Source organism: Vicugna pacos, chromosome 2, assembly GCF_048564905.1.
Source record: "Vicugna pacos chromosome 2, VicPac4, whole genome shotgun sequence".
Taxonomy (NCBI): Eukaryota; Metazoa; Chordata; class Mammalia; order Artiodactyla; family Camelidae; genus Vicugna; species Vicugna pacos.
Genome location: NC_132988.1, coordinates 42,543,253 through 42,568,965, shown reverse-complemented (window position 1 = coordinate 42,568,965; position 25,713 = coordinate 42,543,253). Strand labels below are relative to the sequence as shown.

General features: G+C 37.0%; 1 long non-coding RNA gene across 1 annotated transcript in view; it reads right to left on the bottom strand.

Moving 5' to 3' along the window:
* Nucleotides 1-255: 255 nt before the first annotated feature.
* Nucleotides 256-25,713, bottom strand: part of LOC116285493 (uncharacterized) — a 36,552-nt gene continuing 11,094 nt past the window's right edge. The window contains exons 3-4 of the long non-coding RNA XR_012059506.1: nt 21,008-21,086; nt 256-397 (exon numbers count right to left, since the gene is read on the bottom strand). This is a non-coding gene — a long non-coding RNA (uncharacterized lncRNA). The remainder of the gene's footprint in view (nt 398-21,007; nt 21,087-25,713) is intronic.

Genomic DNA, 25,713 nt, shown 5'->3' with positions numbered 1-25,713 from the left:
CATCTCCTTTAAGGAAAACAAGCAACTAGAAAAATCAGCAACAGTAAAGAAGTAGTGTACTTGTCTAACCTGGTTCATGAAATTGATTTTGTTTTTTTTTTTATAAAAGTCTTTAAATCACAAAGTAATAACAGGCATATAAAAATGTCCAAATGTTTTAATTGAATGATTTTATTGAAAATTCACCACTAATTTATTAAAGAATTAGAAAGAAATCCTAGATAGCATTGGAAAAGGTGTGTAGAGAATAGTAACAATCATTTCTAAACTAAAACTACAAAATCCAGCACAATTCATTCAGGGGAATATAAAAATATACATTACAATTGGCTGGTCCGTCCTTGAGTGGAACTCTGCTCTGAGATACCATTCTTGCCAACAGAGAAGAACAATGAAGCTACAGAGGAAAAGAATACAGGGAGGGGAAAGATTATATTTAGGTGGACCATATTTTAAGTTAATGATGGTATAAATAAAATAATAATTGTAACTCACAATTTATAGGTCCTCTTAGTCTTTATGTTTGGTTAGGATCCTAATTCTAGGTGAAATATTTGCAATTAAGGAATGAATAATTCAGTAGGTGATTTTAGAAAAAAATTTTTTTTCATGAAAAAATTCTTCCATTGTTAGAGAGTGATTCCAGAGCACTAGAAGTTAGCCAGATAGATTAAGGACAGAAAGAGATAGATGATAGGAAATGATAGCTAGATAGCTATTCAGATAAATTGAAAGTTTTCTGATATGGTGTTAAAAATAACACTAATTTTCCTGGGCGTAGTTTCCAGTATATAAACATTGGTGAAACTTGAGAAATTCTGCAATATATCTCAAGGCAACAGAAAACCACTGACTGGTCCCCAGTGTAAAGAGAGTTTAAGTCATGTCATTACTTATTAAAATTGTATAAAGCACCTGTCAGCAGCATTAAAACACCTACACTAAGTAATTACTGGTACCGGTTTACAACACTCCAGGATTTCTCTACTAATCTTGAAGACTGTCATGAAATTATCAAAACAAACATCCTTAATTTTTTAAAAATATGTCTTCAGACTCTGCAAAAGAAATCAAGGAATATAGACAAATAAGTAAAAGAATTTTGCACTCCAATATTGCAGGAAATCAACAATTTTTACGTATTATAACTAAGCAAATTGATGGATGGCTACAAGTCAGTGAATTACTCCTTGTATCTATAGAAAGATCATTTGCCTGATGCTATAGCTCCATCCAGTGGTAGTTAATGCTAACCTAGACCAGCAGGACTCCCGCCAAATAAGACCAAAGGAAAAGAACAAAGATGCTCACAGTGGGGAAGGCACTTCTGCAAATGGTCAGGTTCCAACCACAGTAGAACTGCCTTGTACCAACAGGCGTTATTTTAGAGTATTCAGAGAGTCTCAAAGCTGAAAGACCATTTAAAATGAGGAAACTAAATCGTTCAAGACACCACAATTATGTCTACAATGCATAAAGAATCTAGTGGAAAGTGAAAAATTAAGTCAACTGTCCAGATATTTGACTCTACAGAAATAAGAACTCTGGAACTGACTTTTCCACTGTATATTCTTGGGTAACTTACGTATAATCTGAGATTAGAATCTGAGCACTCTGCTTTCGTTGTGTTTGCTCTAACTGATTTCCATGACATTTCTTGTGAAATGTGGCTCTCTTTGGTATGTAAGTTCAGTGAAAGAAGAATCTGTCTGGTTCACAGCTGTATCTCAGCCTCAAAACAGAGCCTGTTGCACATTATATTTTTAAAAAATATTTATTGAACTAATGAAGAAATGTGTTTCCTTCGACAATACTTTAGAGATGTAGTCTTTTACTCATGTTCACAAATACCTTCGAGAACCTGATAAAAGCAATAAACCCTTTCTTCCCAAATATGCATATATGATTATGCACACAGTTTCCAGGGCTTCTTGGACTGTCACTCGTGTTTATGGACCACAGGTTAAGGAGTTTGGCTCCAAAAAGAACATTAAGACCAACTTCACAGTTGGGGAATTGAGATGGTCAATTGCATGCATTATTTTTGCCTGTGTTGCTTCAGTTATTATTGTCTCAGACCTCGATCTGAGAAAAGCTGGATTTATTGATGGTGAAACTAAAACTAATGGGGTTGGGAGGAATCAGTTCTATTTGAAAGTCATACTGAACATCAAAAAATATATAAAAAGAACACAGAAAAAAATATTTATTTAAGAACATAGAACATTCAGTCTACTCTCAACCATCCCCTTCCTACTCTTCACAGACACGTGCACAAAGTGATCATAATGATCACTAAAAAGAATGAGACTCACCAGCTCCACAGGCCCTAAAGAAGGCACTACTGGAATTTTACCCTCATCCTGCCAGAAAGGCCAAGTCAGTGCCTAGACATTTCCCCACAAAGCAATAATTCTGCTGTCAAAATGCCTTAAGGTCAACTGTGTCCCAGATCTGGGCTCTAAAATCTTTATTGCACCAGTAGTTGTACAACCTCCCTTTTCTGTGGCCTAGGTTTGCAACCTTTCCTTACCTTCAACTTTGTGATACAACATAAGAATGTCTCAATTATTCTCTCCTGGAGTGTTCCTATGAGTAGACCTCATTTTGGGTCACAACCTTAGGAGTCCCTGGGGGAAATGTGAAACTAGCCTCTCCCACTCTCATACACAAAGAGCAGGAAGAGACCAAAGAAAGAGGCAACCAGTCCAGATTGATAGGTGGCAGGCAAGTAAACAAAGGGACTTACTTATGAGGGCTGCCTTGGGCGGCTACAAATAAATCTGCATTCACCCATGAGAACCTTAAAAGTTTAAATAAAGGTTTTAATGGGTTCAGTCATATGTATCATTTAGATGGTTTCAACAACACATTACTCTCTAAAGGCTGCATCCTTGAAGCAGCTGCTAGTACAGGAATGGTAGGCAAGCCATTAATTCCAAGGACAGGAAAGGGGAGTAGAGTCTAGCTCCCAAGTCAACCAGCAGTCATGCCCTCTCAATGACCTCCTCCAACACCTGGCCATAGCCCATGGCAGCCATCTACTTTAATTCAACTGAACCATTATTTAGTGATACCTCTTACATCCCAGACTCTCTACTAAACATTACAGGGATGGGGAAAAAATGGCCCAGTAATTCTACTCCTATGAATGTACCTAAGAAAACTGAAAATGTAGTCACACAAAAATTTGTTCATAGTAATAATATTCATAATAGCCAAAAAGTAGAAACAACCCAAATGTTCATCAACTGATGAATGGCCAAGCATGTGGTAAATTGATACAGTGGAATACTTATTCAGCGATAAAAAGAAATAAAGTATTAATGCATGCTACAACATGGATTAATCTTGAAACACACCAAGTGAAAGAAGCTAAATGCAGAAGGCCACATTGTTTGATAAAATTTACATGAAATGTCTACGTCGGATAAATCCATACAGATGACAGTAGGTCAATGGTTGCCAGAAAATATAGGAGGGGAGGAATTAGGACTAACTGCCAATCAATATGGGATTTTTCAGGGGGGGGATTAAGGAAGGGAATGGGAAAGTTCTGGGATTACATAGTGGTGATGGTTGCACAACATAGTAAATATAGTAAAAACAACTGAAGTATACACCTTAAGATGATGAATTTTATGTTGTGTGAAGTATATCTCAATTGAATAATGCCATTAAAAAGTCAGGCTAGTCAGCATCTGGTGAGGATGGTAATTGGGAAGGGGCACACAGCAGGTTGGGGGAACTGGTAGCATTTTACTTCTTGATTTGGGTGGTGGTTATACAGGTATTTGCTTTAAAATAATTTATTAACCCATGTATTTATATTTATGCACAATTCTGGTTGTATGTTACAACTCACAACAGAAATTTTTAAGAGAAATAAAGTAGATGACAGCAACCCACGCACTTATAGTCAATTAATCTATGATGAAGGAGGCAGGAATAAACAATGGAGAAACCCAGTCTCTTCAACAAATGGTGCCATGAAAACTGGATAGCTACCTGTAAAAGAATAAAAGTAGAACATTTTCTAACACATATACAAAAATAAACTCAAAATGGATGAAAGACCTAAATGTAAGACTGAAAGCCACAAAACTCCTAGAAGAAAATAGAGACAGAGCACTCTGACATACATTGTAGCAATATTCTTTTGGATCTGTCTCCTAAGGCAAAGGAAACAAAAGCAAAAATAATCAAATGGGACTTAATTAAACTTTAAAGCTTTTGCACAGCAAAGGAAACCATCAACAAAGCAAAAAGACAACTTATGGAACAGGAGAAAACATCTGCAAATGATAATGACTAACAAAGGGTTAATACTCAAGATATATAAACAGCTCATACAACTCAACATCAAAAAAACAAAAACCTAATTAAAAATGGGTAGAAGACCTGAATAGACATTTTTCTAAAGACGACATATACATGGCCAACAGGCATGTGAAAAGATGCTCAACATTGCTAAGCATCAGAGAAATACAAATAAAACCCACAATGAGATATCATCTCACACCTGTCAAATGGCTAGCATCAAAAAGACCACGAATAATAAGCAGAGAAAGGGGAACACTTGTACACTGTTGGTGAAAAAGCAAATTGCTACAACCACTATGGAAAACAATATAGAAGTTCCTCAAAAAAATAAAAATCAAACTACCATATAATCCAGCAATTCCACCCCTGGATTTATATCTTAAGAAAATGAAAACTTTAATTCAAAAGCATATGCACGCCAATGTTCATAGCAGCATTATTTACAATATCCAAGATGTGGAATCAACCTCAGTGTCCATCAACTGATGAGTGGATATACATACAATGAAATAGTTCTCAGACATATCAAAGAATGAAACTTTGCCATTTACAATCACGTGGATGGACTTGGAGGGTATTACGCTAGTGAAATAAGTCACACTGAGAAAGACAAATACTGTATGATGTCATTTTTATGTGCAATCTAAAAAGTAAAACAAATGAATGAATATAACAAAAAAGAATCAGACTAGAGAACAAAGTAGTGGTTACCAGTGGGGAGAGGGGAGGGGGAAGGAGCAAGATAGGGATGGGGGATTAAGAGGAACAAATTATGTATGAAATAAATAAGCTACAAGGATATATTGTACACCACAAGGAATACAGCCAATATTTTATAATAAATAAATGGAGTACAACCTTAAACAATTGTGAATCACTATGTTGTACACCTGAAAGTTATATAATATTGTAAATCAACTATACTTCAATTTAAAAAAAACAATTTTATCAAGAACAGGGAAAAAATGTAAGAGCTAGTAAACTAATATCTATATGGCATTGTTTCTAAAAAGAAATTAACAAAATTAACATGGGATTTCATTTCTTTGGAAAGGAGATTAATAAATATATACTTAAGGCAGTGAATTTTTATGCTTACTATATGTACTGGTATTATTATATATTCTTACATTTCAAATAGGTATCTTAAAAGATGTGCATTTTGGGGGAAAGAATTATTTAAAACTGAAGTAAAATCAGAGAAATAAAGATCATATATAAATAGAAAACACCTTAAAAATTTACAAATAATAAAAAGGTAATGATACCCTTTCATGAAAAGTAAAAACAATGACAAATTAATTTGTCACTAAAGAGTTTTGTGGACTGTGATAAAAATCATCAGAGAACTAGACAGAATTTTGTTCGAAAAATAAACACTTTAAAATTATCTGTAATATATTCAACTTGTATTCTTTGCCCACTCACTTTTCTCCTTTTTCCCTTTTTTTCTCCTTCTTCTCCCCCTCCTTCTCCTATTGTCATTTCATATTAAATGGGTGCAAAAAGGGAAGCAGAATAAAGCTGAATAAAGAAAAAAAGAATACAGAATTTCACGGGGTAAAAAACCACTCAGTTTCACCATTTCATGACTTTAAATAATGTGTGTAATTCATAAAAGGCTCTTGTAAATCAAATTATTTTAAATGTTCTAAAACAGCTGCATAAAAGGATACTTAAGAATAATGTATCTTTCCAAATACCAGAGTTCTATTATAGTTCAAATAAATATTTCCAAATTTCATACCACATATTATTTATAATTTTCACCTTAGAAGGCAGCAGATAATGTAATAATTATGAACTATCACTCTCAAATCAAAATATTGTTTTATATCCTAGCTACATCATCAATGAGCTGTGTGATTTGGGGCAACATAATTAGCCTATCTGTGCTTCATTCTCCTTGCCTATAAAAAGGGGATGAAAAGAATACATACTTCATTGGGTTTTTGTGAGGAATAAGTGAACTAAATATGTGTGTGTTTATGGGTGAGTGTATGTGCAGAAAAAAAATAAAGAGAAAAATGAATAAAGACTTCCAAGGGGAAAAAATTCACTCAATTTCATCATTTCATGACATTAAGTAATGAGTAGAATTCATAAGACTCTTGTAAGTCAAAATACTTCAAATATTCTGGATGAGTAACTGCATAAAGGAATACTTAAAAATTGTGTATGTCTCTCTGCAGAGAGTTTTACACAATAAAATTTCTGCACATAATCAGTAATAGTAGAACTAGCAGTAATAACATCAATTACATGATATACTATATATCTTTCCCTAAGAAGTTTACCATTTCTAAGAATGTATGAAAAAAATAAATCCTTCTTACCTGAGAACCTCTTTCCAATCAAAAAGCAAACCAAGATAAAATAGCCTTTAAATCTAAACCCTTTTACTTAGCTATTAATGCAGCTTAATTTATCAATATATTGGAAATATACCAGGCTCTGTCTATGCAGAGCATCATATTTTCTCTTGGGTACTGACACTAACAGAATTGCAAAAAAAAAAAAAAAAAAAAGAAGGAAGAAAAAGAAATTTACTCCTTTTACTCTTGCATGGTAACTAAAAGCTAAAATTTGGTGAGATGGTAGACCCACAGAACACACACCTCATTCTCTATCTCATAATACATGAAAAACAACACTTTTACTTGATCATTACTTCCTGATGTACCTAGTTCTATAATTAATTCCAAAAGTCCCACATGTTCAAACAGTGCTTTGTGTTTATTCTCTCATGTGGGTACAATCTGTTTTACTCACTGAAGCCAAAGAGTGTTTTGTTTTGTTTTGTTTTGTTTTGTTTTTTAAGGAAAAAGGGGGGAAATGTCTGATTATGAAACTTACCTGCTTAAAATCCTTCAACACGTCCACATTGTTTTGGAGTAAGAAGCTAAGTCTTGGCCACCACCTTCAAGGCCCTGGATGATTTGGTCCCAACCTCTTTTCTAGCCTCATGACCACTATCCCCTTTGATCGCTGAGCCTCAGTCCCCAAACCAGCTTTCAGTTCTTTGTATTCAACCATCAAATATGCTGCTCCCTCTGCAATATTTTTCTCCCTCCCCTCTTCTATCCCCTACTATTTTTATATGCCTCTATGCATTCTTCAAGTCTCAGTTTAAATGTCTCTTCCTCTAGGACCAGGTTATATCCTCACATCATTATCTCACAGCACTCCATGCTTCTCCTTCATAGCACTTAGCACAATTGAAGTCAAGTATTTGTGCAAGTGTTTGTCTAATATTTCTTTCACCTACTAGATTGTAAGCTCCATGAAAACAGCAAGCCTAAGTGTCTGAGTTGCTACTGTATCCCAGCATCTAACCTGGTACATGTTGCTAAATAAATAAATACATAAGTGGAATTTCATATTTTTATTCCCTTGTATTCCCTTAAGTTAAAACCCAAGAAATTTTATGATGAATTTAAATGCCAAATAAGACACCTGACATGCATACGTAGCCTAGGACAGTGCAGGCTCCATAAACATTTATTGCTTAATAAATATTGAACAATATTATTATGAGTCAATACCTGGCCATAAAGTTATCAAACATTTACTGCAAATTTATACCATTCTTAATCTCTCCTGAAATATTGGATTTTCATAAGTAAGAGGAATATTTAAATAGAAGTCCTTTATTTTAATATCTCTGGCATTTATTCAAAACATAATTCTGTAGCAATGAAACCATCATGGCCCATATCACAGGCTTGGAGTGCATGTTTAGTCACGTCTTGGATTTTTCCACTGACTCACTCTTCCACCTACCTTCATTAACAGAAGGTCCATTATCTCTCTCTTGAGACCTAACCTTTCCACTCTAAGCCCAGAGGCTTACTCTAAATGTCTGGCTGATGGAAAAAAAAACAAGAATGCCTCTGCGGCCCAGCTGTTGTTTCTTTCACTCCCTCAAGGTGTCACGGTTTAAAACGAGGTCTTCACAATCTGATGGATGCAAGTCTTTAACCTGCAGCAAAATCCTTTCCAATCTTAATGCCTGCATAACTCCACACTTGAATGTAAATTCATAGCTCTTTAATTTCCTATTCAGATGCTCAGTCTTTTTCCCCAAAGCAGGACAATTAAGTCAGAGTGGCTGAGTCTAGAGGGGTTTACATGCTGTGCCATAACCAGCCCATTTGTGACCCAAGTTCAAATATGTCTCCTTGACATGTTTTGTTTATACACACTGTGAAAATTCAAAAAAAAAAGAGAGCAGAATTCCCAGTGTCTCTTGAGTAATATTACAATAGTGAGGTCATATCTGAGACAGAGACAACCTTCTGGAACTGAGTTGTAGGTGCAGGCATCCTTCAGTATCTGGGGGGGAATTCATTCCGCACTCCTGCAGATACCAAAATCTTTGGGTCCTCAAGTCCCTTATACAAAATGGCATGCACCTATGCACATTCTCCTGCATACTTTAAATCACCTATAATAGATTACTTATAATACTTAATACAATGTAAATACTATGTAATTAGTTGCTAGCCCTGGCAAATTCAAGTTTTGCTTTTGGGAAATTTCTGGCATTATTTTGTCGAGTATTTTCGACCCATGTTTGGTTGAATTCTTGGATGTGGAACCTGCCTATAGAGTGGGCTACATCCTACATGTCAGGTTACACAAGGCAAGCACTTCACCTTACATACTTTGACGTTGGCTGCTAACTGTCATTCAATTTATGGTGCCTATTCTAGGCCTTGATGGTTAACCAAAGTCAACAATCCAGATTTCTCCCCTCTTCCCACAAGTTTCCCTTTGTGGACCTGTGGGTCCTTATCTGCCCTCAGATGTCAGTCAGGCCACTTTTGTCCATCAGAGAGGTCTTGAGGCCTTCCCCCTCGGAAGACTCATTGACTCACAACCATCTAGTAACAAGCTCAGCAGGCAAGGCCAGCTACATAATTTGCAGAGCCAAGTGCCAAATAAAAATGTGGCACTTCTTGTTCAAAAAATAGAGAAAAGTGTCAGTAAAAGTACTACAATATAAAACTTTTTCATTTCTTCCACAGTGCCATTCTCTCAGCTTGTCATGGTGGGTTTTGTTTGTTATTTAACGATATTCACCCTTCGGCAGGGGGATATTAGTAGGGCAAGTGCAGACCTTCGCAGGTGCTCAGGGGCCCCGCCTGTGACTCTATGCAAGTGGCCCACCAGCTGCTGGGATCTGTTTCCCTGCAGCTACCAGGCACCATGTCACAGCCAGGGGCAGGGAAGTTATCTTCACTTCCGATGGCTCCACTGCTCCAACCCATGGTGGACAGGCAACCACCTAGGGACCATGACTTGTGATTAGCATCTGAAGTGAAGAACAGTCCTGTGAGACTGAGCCTTTAACCTGTGGGATCTGATGCTGTCTCTGGGTAGGTAGTATCAGAATTGAGCTGAATCGTAGGACAGCCAGTTGGTATTGGCAAATCTCTTGGTTGTGTGGGGGGGAGCCACCCCCACACACATTGAAACTGGTGACCAAAATTGTTACATGGTATATTTTATTACAAGAAGTTATCAAAATCATATTGGCCAAAGTCTTCTGAAAATCACTAAGTAACAAATATTAAAACAAGCAAGCTACAGCTTAATGAAGAGGCTCAGCTCTTCCTTCTAATTAAACAGGGGCTGGCGAGAAGCAGGGAGAATCAGTTTCCTTCCTTTGCCTTATCTCCTTTCTCTTTCCATCTGTGTACATTACATTGTGAATATCCCTGAACTTTATCATCTTTTACTTTTTTCATACAACATTATTTTAGCTTGTTTGACATGAAGCATTCTTGACTATATTCTTGATTCATAATTATACTATTTGAATTTCATACTCTTAATTTCAACATTGAGATTATCATAAGTTCATTAAATATATTTTATGCTATAATACGTGTTGGTCACTGGTTCAGGCTATGGCAATAAAGATACTAAAGAAACAAAAAAAAGCACATTAGTTTTATACGGGATCAATCACTATGCAAACATTCAATTTTATGGCCTATTTATATTTCATAACTCTCTTCCATAATGTCAGTGGTTTTAATTTTAATACATGCAGGCAACATACAATATGCAAATTGTTTCGTGTTTTCATAACAAGAAAACTGAAATGAAATGAAAGTAAAAGGGGAAATTTTGCCACCTACTACTTTGAAGGAATATTATCATATCAATATGCTTAATCTAATTCGTGCATAACTATGTGATTCTCTGCCTCTTTGTTAGTTGTTTATCTTTAGAGGAAAAATTATTTCTAAAATTCTAGCTTCAAAGAGCTCTGATATGTCCACAGTTTCAGGGGCTTCAGTATACTTCAGTAACTCTGTCTGACCTCCTCAATTCCAACGGCTTCAATACAGTTGAGTAAATCTCTCCCACAGCCCACTTTGAACCTTGTCTTCAACTCCAACCCTTCGTTTAAAAACATTTCTCTCTGACTGCAAAGTTCTATCATGCCAGCCCTCTCATTCCTACACCCCACTTTTAGACGTGGATTATGTGCCACTGACTCCTCCATTGATCCATCCTGGCCTCATGTCCTTCCCTATGTAAATGGAACAGTATGGTTTACTACTTGATGTATCATTTCTCTCCAAGTTTACCTCCCTAGACCTTGTGTTCGATTTCATAGGAACTTCAATACAACTTATCAAAATTTTCGTTGTTCTTCTCCTTCATACATTCACTTAGCATTCACCTTGAGCTCCCAGTCTAACCTTAGCTTCATTCTCAGCAGATGGTCTTGTCTTGAACACCACTGCATACCTAGTTAAATTTCAACCATCTTCCTCCCTTTGTCCATGCTCGTAGAAGTGTGCCTCCATTCCTTCAGAATTAATTCTGTACCTTTTTCATCACTTTATGCCTCACCAGTATTCCACTTCCTTGGAGACCTTGCTCCAACTATTTTGATCTCTCCTATATGTTCAACCTCCCTCTCTCTAAGTCGTTCCTTTCAGATTATAAGCATGCCCAGCTTTCACCCATTTTTAAAAATAACACAATAGAAAAAACATCTGAGCTCATAGTGGCTGAACATTTTCCCTACCTAATACATGGGTTTATATATCACATCTTATTTTCCCCACCTTACCCTCATCCTACCTCCCTTCACCTAGTTAAATTCAACTCGTCTTTTGGCTATCAGTGCATGCATCATTTCTTTGGGGAAACCAATCTTGCTGTCCAAGCCTGATCAACTTCCTTTGTCAAACACTGTCAATAATCTGTGTTCCCTTCCTTCAGAGAATTATCCCAATTTGTAATTATACATAATTTAGCATGATTCACTTATTAATTTTTCTCCCCACTACTCTTCAAGCTTTGGAAGAGCAAGCACCATGCCTATTTTTGATCAACGTTGTCCCTTCAGTGTATTACACAGATCTTAGAATGGATTCGATGTTTAATACATGTCTATAAATGAATGTACATTGATTATTTCTCTTAAATACCTCTTCTAAAGGCTTATTGTAGCTCTTCAATCTCGAAAAACAAATATGAATCTTTCAGGAAAAACAAAACATTTACTTTTTTCTTCATGTTAGTGATGCCAAAAGAGAGAGAGCATGTACAGAGAGAAAAAAAGGTTTTGGCTCAGGAATTGGGGAGCCAATTCTCTGCCACAATGGAGATCCCTGTGAGAAACGGACCTGAATTTCTTGAAGTTTCTTTCTTCCTCTGAAATCATCAAATTACTGCCCACTAAAGCAATTAATGGGCTATTTCTAGAAGGAAACTTTGAAAAAATTATATGTATACACATATTTTGAATTTATTTTCATTTATGAAGCACCTATGTAACAAATATTAATTTGGCCTATTTGCTTGTTTTAAAATAATATACTATGTAACAGATCATATAGCCATAGTGACCTTCACTCTGTTATATGCTTCAGAAAAAGATTTCCTTACCAGCCCAACCTCAAGCACACATTGAAACTAGGACTTTCATACCATTTAATGTCTCTGACGAAAAGATGGATGTGGTGTAAAAATATGATAATAGAGCGTCCATTTCTAGTGGGGAATTTTAAGAATCTGTTAATAATTAATTTTCAATGGATTTTCCATTTTTTCTTTTTCCCAGAAAATATGGGGTTTTCTTCCCACAAAAGTCTAAAAATTTGTCTTTTTCAATACTTTTCCATTCCTGTAATGCATCTTCCATCAAACTATCTACCTTGGATTTGTCTAAAATAAAGAATGAAGAAATTTAAAACTAACACTAACAAAATTTTATTATGAGTTTACCAAAATGAAACTGTCATCAAAGAAAACTGTATCCTTTTCCTTCTCTTATTTTTTTTCTTTTATGAATATTAAGTCGTAGGCCTTGGCTAATGCTCCAACATTTCTACCATAGTGTAAATTTAAGTTAAATTTCTGAGGTAGGTCTCATCTGGTATTCCTATTTCTAAAGACTCCACCATGTGGAAAGATGTTCTAAACTGTTACTGTAAACCTGAAGGAAAACATCTGGCTGAACATATATAGCTAGTCTTTAGGCAATTTTCAGTTATACTTTATGAAAGTAATGCCACTAAGCAAAAGAGACAGCCCTTTTTTTAAGTCTTCACAAGTAACTGTGTCAAGTTTCACGTCCAGATGACTAATATTTACTAAGGTTTCCTAATGACCTTTAGCAACAATGCTGATGATAAGAAAGAGACATACCTCAGCAAAGTATTTAAGTTGTAAATATTTAGGGAATTAAAGAGCTTACAAGTAGTTATTAACACAAAGAGATGCATAGCTAAGGAAATAGAAAATGAAGCAGGAGCTGTTAGTGTTTTTCACAGTCAGCATATAAACCGAAGAATACGGTTTGTAATTATGATACATGCATAGATTTGTCTTAAAGACACATTGTGGTAAAGCCAAGTATCAAAATAAGCTCAGCGTGCTGGAGCAAACCCTTTCTATAAACCACTAACCTGCTAACAAAGGTACCGACCTCAACTTGTCTTGAAATTCTTAGCCTGTGCCGAACAAGAGTCATCTTTGAAGATTAAAGCCAGGCAGCATTCACCAGTTCAACTGATGCTTAAAATTAATATTGAGTATGATGGTTCCTCAAAATATTAAACATAGTATTATCATATGGGTCAGTAATTCCACTTCTGGAACTGGGTTTACACCCAAAAGAACTGAAAACAAGGATTCAAACAGCAATGTTCATGGCAGCATTCTCACAACAGCCAAAAGGTAGAAAGAACTCAAATGTCCATCAAATGGATAAACAAAAAATATGGTATACAAACATACAATTCAGCCTTAAAGGGGAAGGAAATTCTGACACATGCTACAACATGGATGAAACTTAAAGACATTATGCTAAGTGAAATAAGAAGACAGTCACAAAAGGACAAATATTACATGATTCCACTTATGTGAGGTACCTAGAGTAGGCAAATTCATTGAGACAGAAAGTAGAATGCAGTTGCTAGGGATTGGGAGAAAGGAATGGGAGTTGTTTTAATGGGTATGGAGCTTCAGTTTGGAAAGACAAAAAAATTCTAGGGATGGATGGTGGTGATGGTTGCCAACAATGTGAGTGTACTTAATGTCACTGAATAGTACACTTAAAGATGATTAAAATGGTAAAAATTTATGTCCATTTTACCATTTCTTTAAATCTTACTTAAGAAAATTCTATAGAAAATTTATAAAATTCAGATAAGCAAAAAGTCCTCAATTTTACAAGTCTCATGTAACTACTGTGAGCATTGTGGTGGGAGAGCCCTCTTACCAATGATTATGCTATATGTGGTGTGACTATTCATATCCCTCAAGGAAAAACAAAAAATGGAACAGTTTAAATAAAACCAAGTTTAAAGGGATCTTAAAACTCATCTTTTACACATGAAAAAAAGGAATAAAAATAGTTCCAGAGGTTCCTTAACCTCCTACAATTTCATAAAACTCAAACTGTATCTTGACATTTTTCTAGTACTCATTAACACAAAATATCTATTTTTAAAATATTTTTATCCGACCTAGGAAAAAGTTAATTGACTCCTAAACAAATCAAGTCTACCTGTGTAGCCAACGTGTTCACATTTAAAGGCTTGCTGAATAGATATAAGCAGCACTTTAATAATTTGCAGATAGAAAGGAAGTGGAGAGGACCATTTAGATGACAGCAGAGCTTCTATTAGGTATACGAGTACCAGAAGTGACGTACATTTGAGTCAGACATTATTGTTACTGCTTGTGTTTTATCTCTTTTTCCCCCATAGTATAATTACTCATTGTCATATGGTTTCTTGAAACAGCCTGCAAGTTAATATTTAATGTGGAAAGGGAAATTGATTAACACATTGAGAGCATGTGCTGTGACTCTTAACACTTCATATGTGCTCACTGCAGTAAGAGGGAAAAGTTCCACTTGATCTAGAATGTGGTCCCTGAAAATTCAACTTGACTTGAGTTCTAAGTAAATACACACACACACACACACACACACAGTTTGTATGTGCACCATTCAAAGTTGAGGTTTATATGAATGTGTTTTTTTTTATCTACATGCTAAAAAGAAGTTAGTAGGTCTTTTAAGTACATGCAGCTGAATTACTTATCTCACAAACTCACCCCAACCTGTTTTTGTCTGTGTAGATACTTCCATTCACAGTTCACATCCCAGAGAACAGCTAAGTAATTTGTTACTTAAAAACAAAACAAAACATCATGATGACACTTCGTGGTAAGGTCTCAACATCACTAACGTATGAGAGATGACCGCAGTAACAGGTCCACAAGGGGAACGTGTTCTCTTCTCAGCGATCCTTGACCTCAGTTGTGACTGTGTTTCCTCCTTCCCTGAATACTTATTAACTGCAAGACCCTAGAAGAGAAATGATTCATCTCCTCAGAGATGAACTTTCCAGGGTGTTTATTATTTGGGATTTGCCTGACTCACACATACAGTGGAATTTTTTATTGCTCTTCCTCTGATTTGTGTTTATTCAGAGGTTCCTGAGCATGATCTTGTTCATCTTGCATGACTTGTACATGTGTTTCCCTGGGAAGAAATGCACTTCCTCAAACACCGCTTTTCAGTGAGCACCTTCAAGTTCAGGATAGTAAGGACGCTCTTCAGGCTCCTCATTCCTCTCTCTCATTGGATCGATCACACACACCCCCATGTTACAGGGGTGTCTTGACACACGTTTATTGTTCCACTTGCTCCACTGTACTGCAGTGTGCTTACATTCATAAAAGAAGAAGTGTGTGCTCTCCTACTAGACTACTGCTCTCCCTCCAGAGAGAGAATTTTTGTTGTCTCTGTATCATCTGTACCTACAGCAGTGTCAAGTACTAACTGATATCAATTTAATTCTTTTTAAATGTTGATTATTTGAATTCTAAAAGGTAGTCTGTTACTTTCCCAGAGAAGCTGGGATTTAAATCTAGGTCTGTGTCCAAAGCCAGTATTTCCCCTCCAAAATGCTAGCTGCATATCTGTTCACTAAACCTCATCTTTTCTGCTTCCTGACCACACAACTAGACTTCATTTCCCAGCCTTATAGAAGCAGGAGTGACATATGCCACTTCAGGGCCTGGTCCTTAAAAATAACTTCCTACCAATCGTCTACCACTTGTTTCTTCCCTCGTTTGCTGGCTAGAGTCAGTAGCTGCAGTAGAGGAATCCAAGGCCCTAGAAAATGACAGAGCCACCATACAGAAAAAGCCTAGGGCCCCAAGTCACCATGTGAAGGAGACCAGGAATACCCAAGTAGAACTATTATGTGAGCAAGACATAATTTTATATGGTTGTAAGCTCCTAAAATTTTTAATGGCTGCCTGCCATTCCAGTGTACGAATGTACCATCAGTTACTTAATCTTTCCCTATTTGGTGCATTTAGATTTTTTCCACTTCTCTGCTGTTAAACATACTTCCTTAGCAAATATACTCATATATAAAATTTGGGTCCAAATCCATTATTTCTTGGGTTAGCCAAGGTTCCTCTTATTGTAATGAGCAAAAAGCCACTCAAATCTGCTAAAGTAGAGAAGTATAACTTAATATAAGGATCCAGAATGACTTCACAAAACCCACAACCTCATGCATTCGATCTCATGAAGAACTGGTACAGGAGGGTCTGTAAAATCACCAGAAATTGCCATCTCAGTTGCTTTCAGAGGATACCCATTTTCTCTGCTTCTATACTTGAGTATGAGAGAGAGAATTTACAACTGATGTTCTTATTAAATAAACTATAGAAGATACACAGTAGATTCTAATAGCATTTTCCAATTCTTTCTAACTAAGGAACTGGTGGATGTCATATAACTAATGTGACTAGGATACTCGCCCTACCTGTCCTACATCCTATACTTATTTGTATGTATATTCTTATTCCATGTGTTTGCAGTGGGAGGCCTATTTCTCACTTCAGGGCCCTGTTCAATCTTACTCATTCACTGTTTATCAACTCCAGAAATGTCTGCTTAATACTTCCACTCCATCTGTCTCTGTCACTTGAGCACTCTGTTCCTGTGTAATGACTGCCACATTCTCTCTGCAAAAGGAGCCTTCTTCAGTATGATGAGGCATTGGTGGGGTCTGTGTTCTCTCCAGAATGTCAGTCACCTTCTGCTGCCTTTGTGGCCACATTGGAATCAAGTATCTGGCAGGCTGTTAACTTCATCCTTGTTCACTACTATGGTTTTCCACATGTGGTCCACAGAGGTGCTCACTTGTCTTTGAGTTGGCCAGGTCCCTTCAGATATCTCCTTATAAAGATTATCTATCATTGCTCTTTGAGGTAAAGAGGATATGTCTTAGCCTGGAAGTCCTCTTTGCTTAACTTTTCTCTTCCTTGTACCTACTGACTTTCTCTCTTCTAGTACTCTCATATGGGGTCTTCCCCCACGGTCAAGAGAATGAAAGCATGGGCTGGGCAGATAACCACAAATGTTGTCTCTGCACATCCTTAGGATAAATTACTAGAAGTAGAATTTTTGTCTGAAAGGCATGGCACTTATAGATTTTGATATATATTGTAAAATTGCCCTCCAGATTGGTTAAATCAAATTATGCTCTACCAGCAGTATGAGACAGCAGCCAACACTAGGCCTTCTCAGGGGGCTGGAGTGGGGATTTGTCAGAATCTGACACCTGAACTGTTTTCGGAAAGGTGAATAGGGATTATTGGTAAAAAAAAAAAATGGCAGGATAGTGCTTTCCAGACAAAGAGAAATAAAGTTGCTTAGACAGAGAAGTATAAAATAATATGATATTGGGGAAAGGAAAGATATTAACTTAGGCTTGTAGGACCTTGAAGGATGTACAGGAAGATGGAAGCATATGACTCATAGAGGGAGGAGTTGGAGACACACTGGAAAGGTCGATAGTCAGCAGACTTTAAAAGAGGCAATAGAACTTTATCCTATAAAAAGTGATGAGATAAAACTGAAGTGGGGCTTTTAGCAGGGAATCACATGATAAAAGCAATGTTTTAGAAAAATAATCTGGCAACATTCTACAGTATGAATTGGATGCTAAAATACCAGCTAGAAGACACTTGTCTAGTTAGAAGATGAGCACCATTCAGCAGAGGTGAGGACCTGAACTCCTGTCATGGAAAGGAAATGGATATGGATGGAAGAAGGAAGCTAACATTCGGTATTTGCTCCAGTCTTACAATAATTGACTCAAAAGGAGATATCCTGTAGAAATTTTTCATCTCTGTTTGCATGAAGATTATGTGTGAATATCTTTTTCTCTATATAGTTTGTATTTTCTCAAAAGCAGGGACTGTGGTCCTTTGTGATTTTCTTGACACATAGTGGGCATTTAATCAATATTATAGACTAATTGTCAAATTGGTTTTGCTGATTTTATTATTTTTTATCTTCTTCAAATATATGCCTATGTTTAACTGACAAAGTTATATTGTTTGCATTGTTATGGGTCAGCAGGAAAATAAGCTCAACAGGGCACTGGTCCAGGAGAGAGAATACACAGTGATTCCTCTACTGTTTACTGAAGAACCATAAGGAGATATTTAATCCCATTTTCCTGTTAAGTCTCCCAAGGTAAAAATAAGAATGTTCTTTTATAAAACATCTGGAGAATTTAGGTTAAAAAGGCCACGGAGGAGTAAGAAATGGTCCCTGCCCTCAAGAAATGCACAAGGGGAAAATAAAGGCAACAATAACTATTTTATAACTCATCGTCTTAAACTTAGGATCCAGACATTCCTAAACCCATGGAATTTTAAGGTTTGGGGAGGAGACCTGTAGTTTAATGAAGAAATAAGATGCTGCTCACAAGCATATTTTCTTTTACCTCCTTTTGTTTATTGGGATACCTGATTAAAAGCAAATCAATATAGAAAAAAGGTGGGGAGCACAGGTACCACTACAATTAGCTGCAACACTGATCACTGAAGCCAAACCCTTGGGCTTGCTGCCTACGAAGCTTTGAGGGCTCCCAACCTCCTGGCATATGTCTTGTCAATTAGTGCAGTTCATGGAGGGATTGCCACTTCATCTGGTGTCTTGAGTTTCTGCAGCTGGTAAAGCAGTAGTTCTCAAACTTTAATGGACAGAAGATACTCAGCTGTACTGTTTGTCTTCCTGCTTGCAGACTGTAATCCAGAGATTCTGATTCAATAAATCTGGGGTGGAAATCTATCATTGATCACATACCTTCGATGATTCTGAGACAAGAGCTCTACGGACCACGTTTTAAAAATCACTTGCTATCCTCCTACATTATAAACATCCAGATTCAGGTTGTGAATCTGACAATGTGATATGGGCTCTAACTGGGGTCTAGTGGCACAGATGAGAGAATAATTTTGCTCAGGGAAAAGGGAAGTCACGAGGAGGGTAAGAGAGACCCCCAAATATTTGATCTGGGATTTTTAAGATGAGAAAAAATTTTATAGCTAGTAAGGGGCAAGAAGAGAAAAAACAAGGAGGAAGGAAAATGCATACAGAAGAGAGGCAGGTAGATATGGCAAAATATGAGACTGCAAGGAGAGACTTAGGCTGCCTTATACAGAGCTTTGTGTCCTCAGAGGAGCAGTTTATCCTGTGGGCTTGTAGTTCCCAAATATAATAGTTGCACCAGAAATCTCCTAAGGTATTTCAAAATGCAGATTCCCAGGGCCTCCAGCAGACCCATTGAATCAAATTCCTTAGGGAAAGACCTGGGTATCTAGACTTGTAACAAAGGTCCCCAGACATTTCGATAAACAGCCAGTATGGGAACTACTGGTAGACCAAGAACTTGTCCAACTTGAGACTCTAGGTCCTTAAGAGGGTAGAATATCTGAGAATTAATGTCAGGAAATAACCAGCAAGGGGATAAAAATATAGTCAAGAAGAAGTTCTGAAGCCAGAAATAGGTCAGTCAGGAATTTTCCATAGAGAAGGGGATAGATTACAAAGATGACAGTTAGGTAAATGAGCTGAACTGAAAAAAAAGCCTAAGATGTGGACATGGAAGGCAGTTTCTAGAAATAAAGACAAAGTAAGACAGAAAATCATCCTCTGAGAGATCAGGCAGAGGTAGACTTCCTGAACTCTACAAAGTACTGTGCAAGGAGGTGGTTTACAGTATTCTTAATCTAGCTGATGATTTTCCCCTCAAGTTGAAAAGCCATACAGTTCAATTCACTGTTGAAAAGACACATTTAAGGAAAAAGAGCAGGATTTTAGAGATCAGAGTTTATGGAGTTCAGAGATTATGGTTCAATAGAACCCAGATTTTTAAGGCACAGAGTAAAGAGACATTGAATCATCTAGAGAAGAAGAGGGTAGTGTGAGCTGCCTGTCTTAATTTTGTAAATTACATGGGCTATGGGATTCAACTCACAGTTCCCCTTAATATAAGCATATAGAACTGTTCTTTAAACTACCAGTAGATGGCGCCATGGTTTTGGTTTTTTTCTAAAAAAGGTAGTGCAAATGACAGTAAATTCAATACCTTGTTTTTTAAAAAAAGAACAAGAAAAAAATTGTTAAGGAAAGACTAAAACCAAATTAAAATACTAGATCAATTTCTAAAGGCTTATTTATTGTCCTTACTCAGAATTTTACACTCTATGCTAGATTTAACTTACAACCAACGAATTGTGTAACTTAGCCAGAAATGGAACAGATCATCAAATCCCCAACCATAAAAAACCTCAAGTGTGTCGAATATGGTTGTCAGTTGAGAGACATTTATTTGCGACAAGGCAGCTAGCTACTTTCGGTGTATGTTATGACTTTTGTTGACTTGTTACTATTGCCTTCAGGGGCCCTTTCCTCCAGGAAACATATTTATATTATGAAATATTTTATGACTGGTATAAAGACATATATACTCCAGGCTAGATTAACCATTAAATATTATTGTTATATTCATCTTTCCCTCTGAACTTAAAGTTAAAACATTTTGTGGGCCTCTAACAATATCATGGGCCCCATACACTGTGCCAACTATGCCCAGTTGATAAGTCCACCCTGGCTCTGCTAAGTGATCCTAAGAAATGAAACGTAGAGAGTAAAACTAGAGGGAGAGGATGAGGGCGAGGATGAACACAGCCCAACTTGCCCACAGTAGAAGTGAAATTTATTTGAAGCTTCGTGTGTTAGTTTAAAATTATATTCAAGTATTGCAAGAAGTATGTTTTGAATTACTCCCTATCAGGGAAACATAAGGAAAACAAAATTTCTTACCTGAGTCATTGGTTAATGGCTAAGACGCAGTTGCAGTGGGTCGATTCATCCTTGAAAGTTGCTAATCGGGAATTCCCTGCTGAGAAAAGCAAAACTAAGTGTACAAACAAGACATTGATCAACGGCAGTTTCAACAGAAAGTAGAACCAATTTATGCAAAAGAATATTTTCAGTTTGAGAGTTCTAGGTTTCTATTTTGTCAAGAGGAGCAAGATGAAAGCAGAAGGAAGCTGCTATAATTTTTCTCAGGCTCTAATTCTGAAAAGGGAAGTGGATGACTGATATTTGAGAGTCTACAGTTTTAAGAAGGGCCTACATAGTACAATAATAGCAACTTTAAATAGAATCCAAAATCCAAGAGTCAGAGACCTGGAGAGTAGGAGGGGCTGGTAACAGAGATTCTTGGGGAAGCAAGGAGAGCCATTCTAGGACATCATTCTGAGAGACAATAAAGCAGAGTGAAGCAGTGTTGGGTGTATGGGAGTCAGGATCAAGGCTCCTCTCCTAGGGGAGTGATTCTTTTGAATGCTATCCTTGCTATTGGTAATTATTTTAACTGAAACTCTCTCTCATGATTTTTCGCTAGACTTTGGTACAAGTATTTGATGAAGAATGTTTTAGTTTTAATTTGTCCTTATTATTTTACCTATTAAAATAATACTTCATCAAAAACTTTATGTATTGTCAAGTCAAAAAGCCCTTCATTCAAATTGGAATGACATGATTTGCTTTTTTTTTTTAACTCTAATTTTCTTTCAGTGTCCACACTATTTAGAGACTATGGGGGAAATACTCATTTATATAATTAAGTCTCACCATGATCACTTTCAAATATTTAGAGCTACCAAAAGAGAAAAGTCTAAAGTACGGAAATAGTGGATTTCTAGATTTCCTGCTGTAATAATAATAAATTAAGGTAAAGTTGGGATGTGTTCAAATTCCCAAATACTCAATTATTTATATTCAACTTAAAGACTGTTGGCACAGAAGTCCCAGTGTCGGCAAAGACTTCCCAGAACTTACTGCATTAATGATTCAGACAAAAAAATCTTAAAGAAGCATGCTCTTTCATTCTCAGGGAATTTGAGTTCAGTGCAAGGTCTTACGGAGATGGTGGTGAAAGAGTAGCCCACCGTATTCTCTTTTTTTCTCAGAGCATGTACCGACCCCCTCCACCCCGCAAGCTTTACCCCATGAGAGGTGGAGAAGGAAGGAAATAACAGGCTGTCTACCAGCTCCTGCTCTTTCAGACACCTGATGAACAATGCCACATAATGACTTCAGCACAATCTTCCAATTCCAGTACACAAGTATGATATTCAGATTTGGGGAGGTTGGAGTGGTTGCAGGATTCTTAGGGAGTACTTTGCACATGGAGAGCAAGCAATACAGATTATGTATGCACCTCCAAACATTCCTGACCTTTGGCAGCTCCACTTTCACTCACTTAAGTCTAACGTGGGTCATATAGCATTTAACCTTTATTTACCATTCTGTCCATTAAGCTTGCACTACATCCATTATGGAGAGTGAGTTCCCTGATGACCAGCCATTCAGTGAGGCAGTACAGGGTTTAGAATCAAATTGCCTGGATTCAGACCTTGTCTCTGCTGCTCGGTAGTTGTACAACCTAGGCAGGGGGTTTAGCTGCCTTCAGCCTCTAGTTTTATTACCTCTGAAATAGAGATGATGATAATACCTACATCAGAAATATCTAATGGGGTTAAATGAGATAATCCACATAACTGTTCTTAGCTCACAGCACCTGGTACGGAATGAGAGTTCAAAGTTGGGTACTAGCCATGTTATTTGTTATTCCAGGAAACGGCACTTCAAGACACGTCTGAGGCCCTGGATATTACACAGAAAGAGCTGGGGCAAAGGAGTGTCTCCCCATGCCTCTGCCAAAAGCAACCTGAAAGTCAAACTTTTGTTTTTGAATTGTAGGTGTTCAGTGGCAGTAAACAAGAAATAAAGGTCAACAGCCGTTTCCTCTGGAACCTGGCTAGTAATGTGACATCTGGAATTGACTCAACTTGTGAGTAGAAATAAACAAATCTTCTTCCCTGCAACCTTACATACCTACCTTCATTCTAACTCTCTTTTCTACCTAATCCCCACTTTCCGAAAATGTATAAAATAATTGCCTTGCATAAGCCCATGTGGCACTTTTTAGGTGTGATCATACAGCAAGGATGTGTATCATTGTGTGAATGCTAAATACTTCTATTTCCATTATAGAATTTAGTAACAATGATAAAGAAATGCCCTATATTGAAAAAAATTAAACCCCTTGATTTCAAAATTTGGCCATTTTTTCCTTTCACAGACCACTTCTTATTCCATAGCATGTTACTATACTATTATTTATAAAGCACTCTTAGCCAATAGTTATTTGATTCAAAATCATTATGAAGGCTAGAGTTGTCTCCCCTGATTTCAATTCTACATGTTTTCTACCAGACACAATTTGCTTCAAAAAAAAAAAACCAGAAAAGTCAAAGGTCTCTGTCCCCATAATCACTTTGTTCGTTCATCTCATACGTGTCCTATAAGGCCTCTCAGAGATGCAGAACTAAGGAGCGAAGAAATGAAGTCTGTTCCACAATTAGCATCCAGCTCCTGTTCACTGAGGCTACTTGGAGAATTTTTTTTTTAATCCCTTGCCTCAAGCCTGTGCCTCTATTCTTTAATTTATGCTGTACACCACCTAAATTAACGTTGCCCAAATATCCATTTTCTAAATTATTCATTCTCTCTCTCACTATTAGTAGCCTGGTCACAGAAATATTGCGAAAATTTTAGCATAATCAAACACTTTGATTTATTCTTGATTCAAATACATATATAATTTATTGAATATCCTCTGTTTCAAGCATTTTGCTAGGTGTTCCTTACATAGTGATGAATAAAACAATTAAGAGTCTCACCAATTATACACCCTCACGAGGCTTATCATTTAGCGGTGGAATCAGACATGAGACAAATAAACACAAAAATAAATATATAATTACAAATTATAGTGAGCAGAAAAGACAGAAAGAAAAAAAAGAGAAAACATATGTGATCATAACAAGGGGGCACCCAATTACGCTGAGTGGATCAGTGGAGACCTCTCTAAAACTGAGTATGTTGTTTGAAACCTAAAGGATTCACAGAGGTTAGCTAGGCGAAGATTTGGGGGAGGTTCGAGAGGTTCTTCTAAGCAGAACACACACAAAGTCCCTGGGGCAACAAAGAACTGGCCACACTAAGAAACTGAGAAAGGCCAATATGTGGAGCTTAGTGAGCAATAGGGAGAATTCTATCATATGGACTTCACCTCATATAACTGTTCTGAATTCAATTTTTTTAAAAAAAATCTGGAATGTCTACTCAAAAAGCCATATTGCTAGATAATCGTGTGATTTCAAATTCCCAGAAAAATTGTACAAATAAGCCTGTACTCCAGTCTGTCGCCCTCCACACTCCCACACACCACTCCCCTTAGGCCTGTCCCTGCTAAACGATGCCTACATTTTAAAAATTACTTATCAAATGATGTAAAATTAATGGAGTACAAACACAAAACAATTTTTGTTTTTCTCCTTTTAACCATGCTCTATAAAATCCCTCTCCTATATTTTAACACCGTAAGCAGATTTCATAGGTTGGTGGTCACATCCAGTTATTAGTGTCTAGCCTTGCCTAAACCAAAATCTAAAACTTCAGTATCAGTCCAATTCTGTGTTGGTTCCTTTCCCTCCTGGCACCTGCCAAATTTGGCCTGAGTGATTTGGGAAGGAGAAGGGCAAGTTCTGACCATTTACTCATCCTGCCCCACACCCAGGGTTCCTTTTCCTCCAGTGTGCTGGTGAGAGATAGGGCTTCCAAGATTGGCAAGGGCTAGATCCTAAAGAATCTCCTATGTCAAACTAAAGATCTTGGCCTTTATCTTTTAAAGGAGATACGGGAAACATTAAAGGGAAATTACACAAATGGGTTTTCATTTTAGAATTATCCTTTCACCACACTATAAAGAGTAGATTAGAGGAGACAGGCAAGGCTTTGGATTACAAAGAACATTGGTCTCACGAAACCTCTCCCACTGCTCCTCTCACAAGTTTCTTCTCACAGACTTCTCTCACAATGCCATGTAACCTTCACTGGCTTTGAAATACTCCTGAAAATCCTTCTTCTAAACTTGGGCAAGTTTGACCAATCATTTTCAGGATTTATTAAATACCACAATGGGAAAAAATGGCATTTCTGCTCTATCAATCTTGGCTAAAGGGTAGCAAGATAATAAAATAGGACTCTTTGTCTTGGAGTTTCACCAGTGGCCCTGAAGTCCAAGGGCAATGTCTAAATTGAGGAGCTAGACCACCAAAGCAATACATCCAAAGGGCTGTGAAACTGATTCTCCCAACATTGCTCAATCTCCCACCTGCATTTCAGTAAATACAGAAGCTGAGAAAGCCTATAGAGGAGAATGCCTTTAGAAATTGTTCTGGGTACTATCAAGGGGATGAGATGGGGGAGAGAAGGAGAAAGTACTTTCCTTCACCTTAATCCAGGTGAGAGGAGCTTCTGTGAACCTCTCAAAAAACTTGGCCTACAGCCTCTGAAGCTTGGGAGACCTGAAACTGGACTCTGCCTCTGCTGCAGGAAGTCTAAAGAGGCTGTGACTATTATTAGTCTGACTGTAAACAACAGGGAGAGCTGCA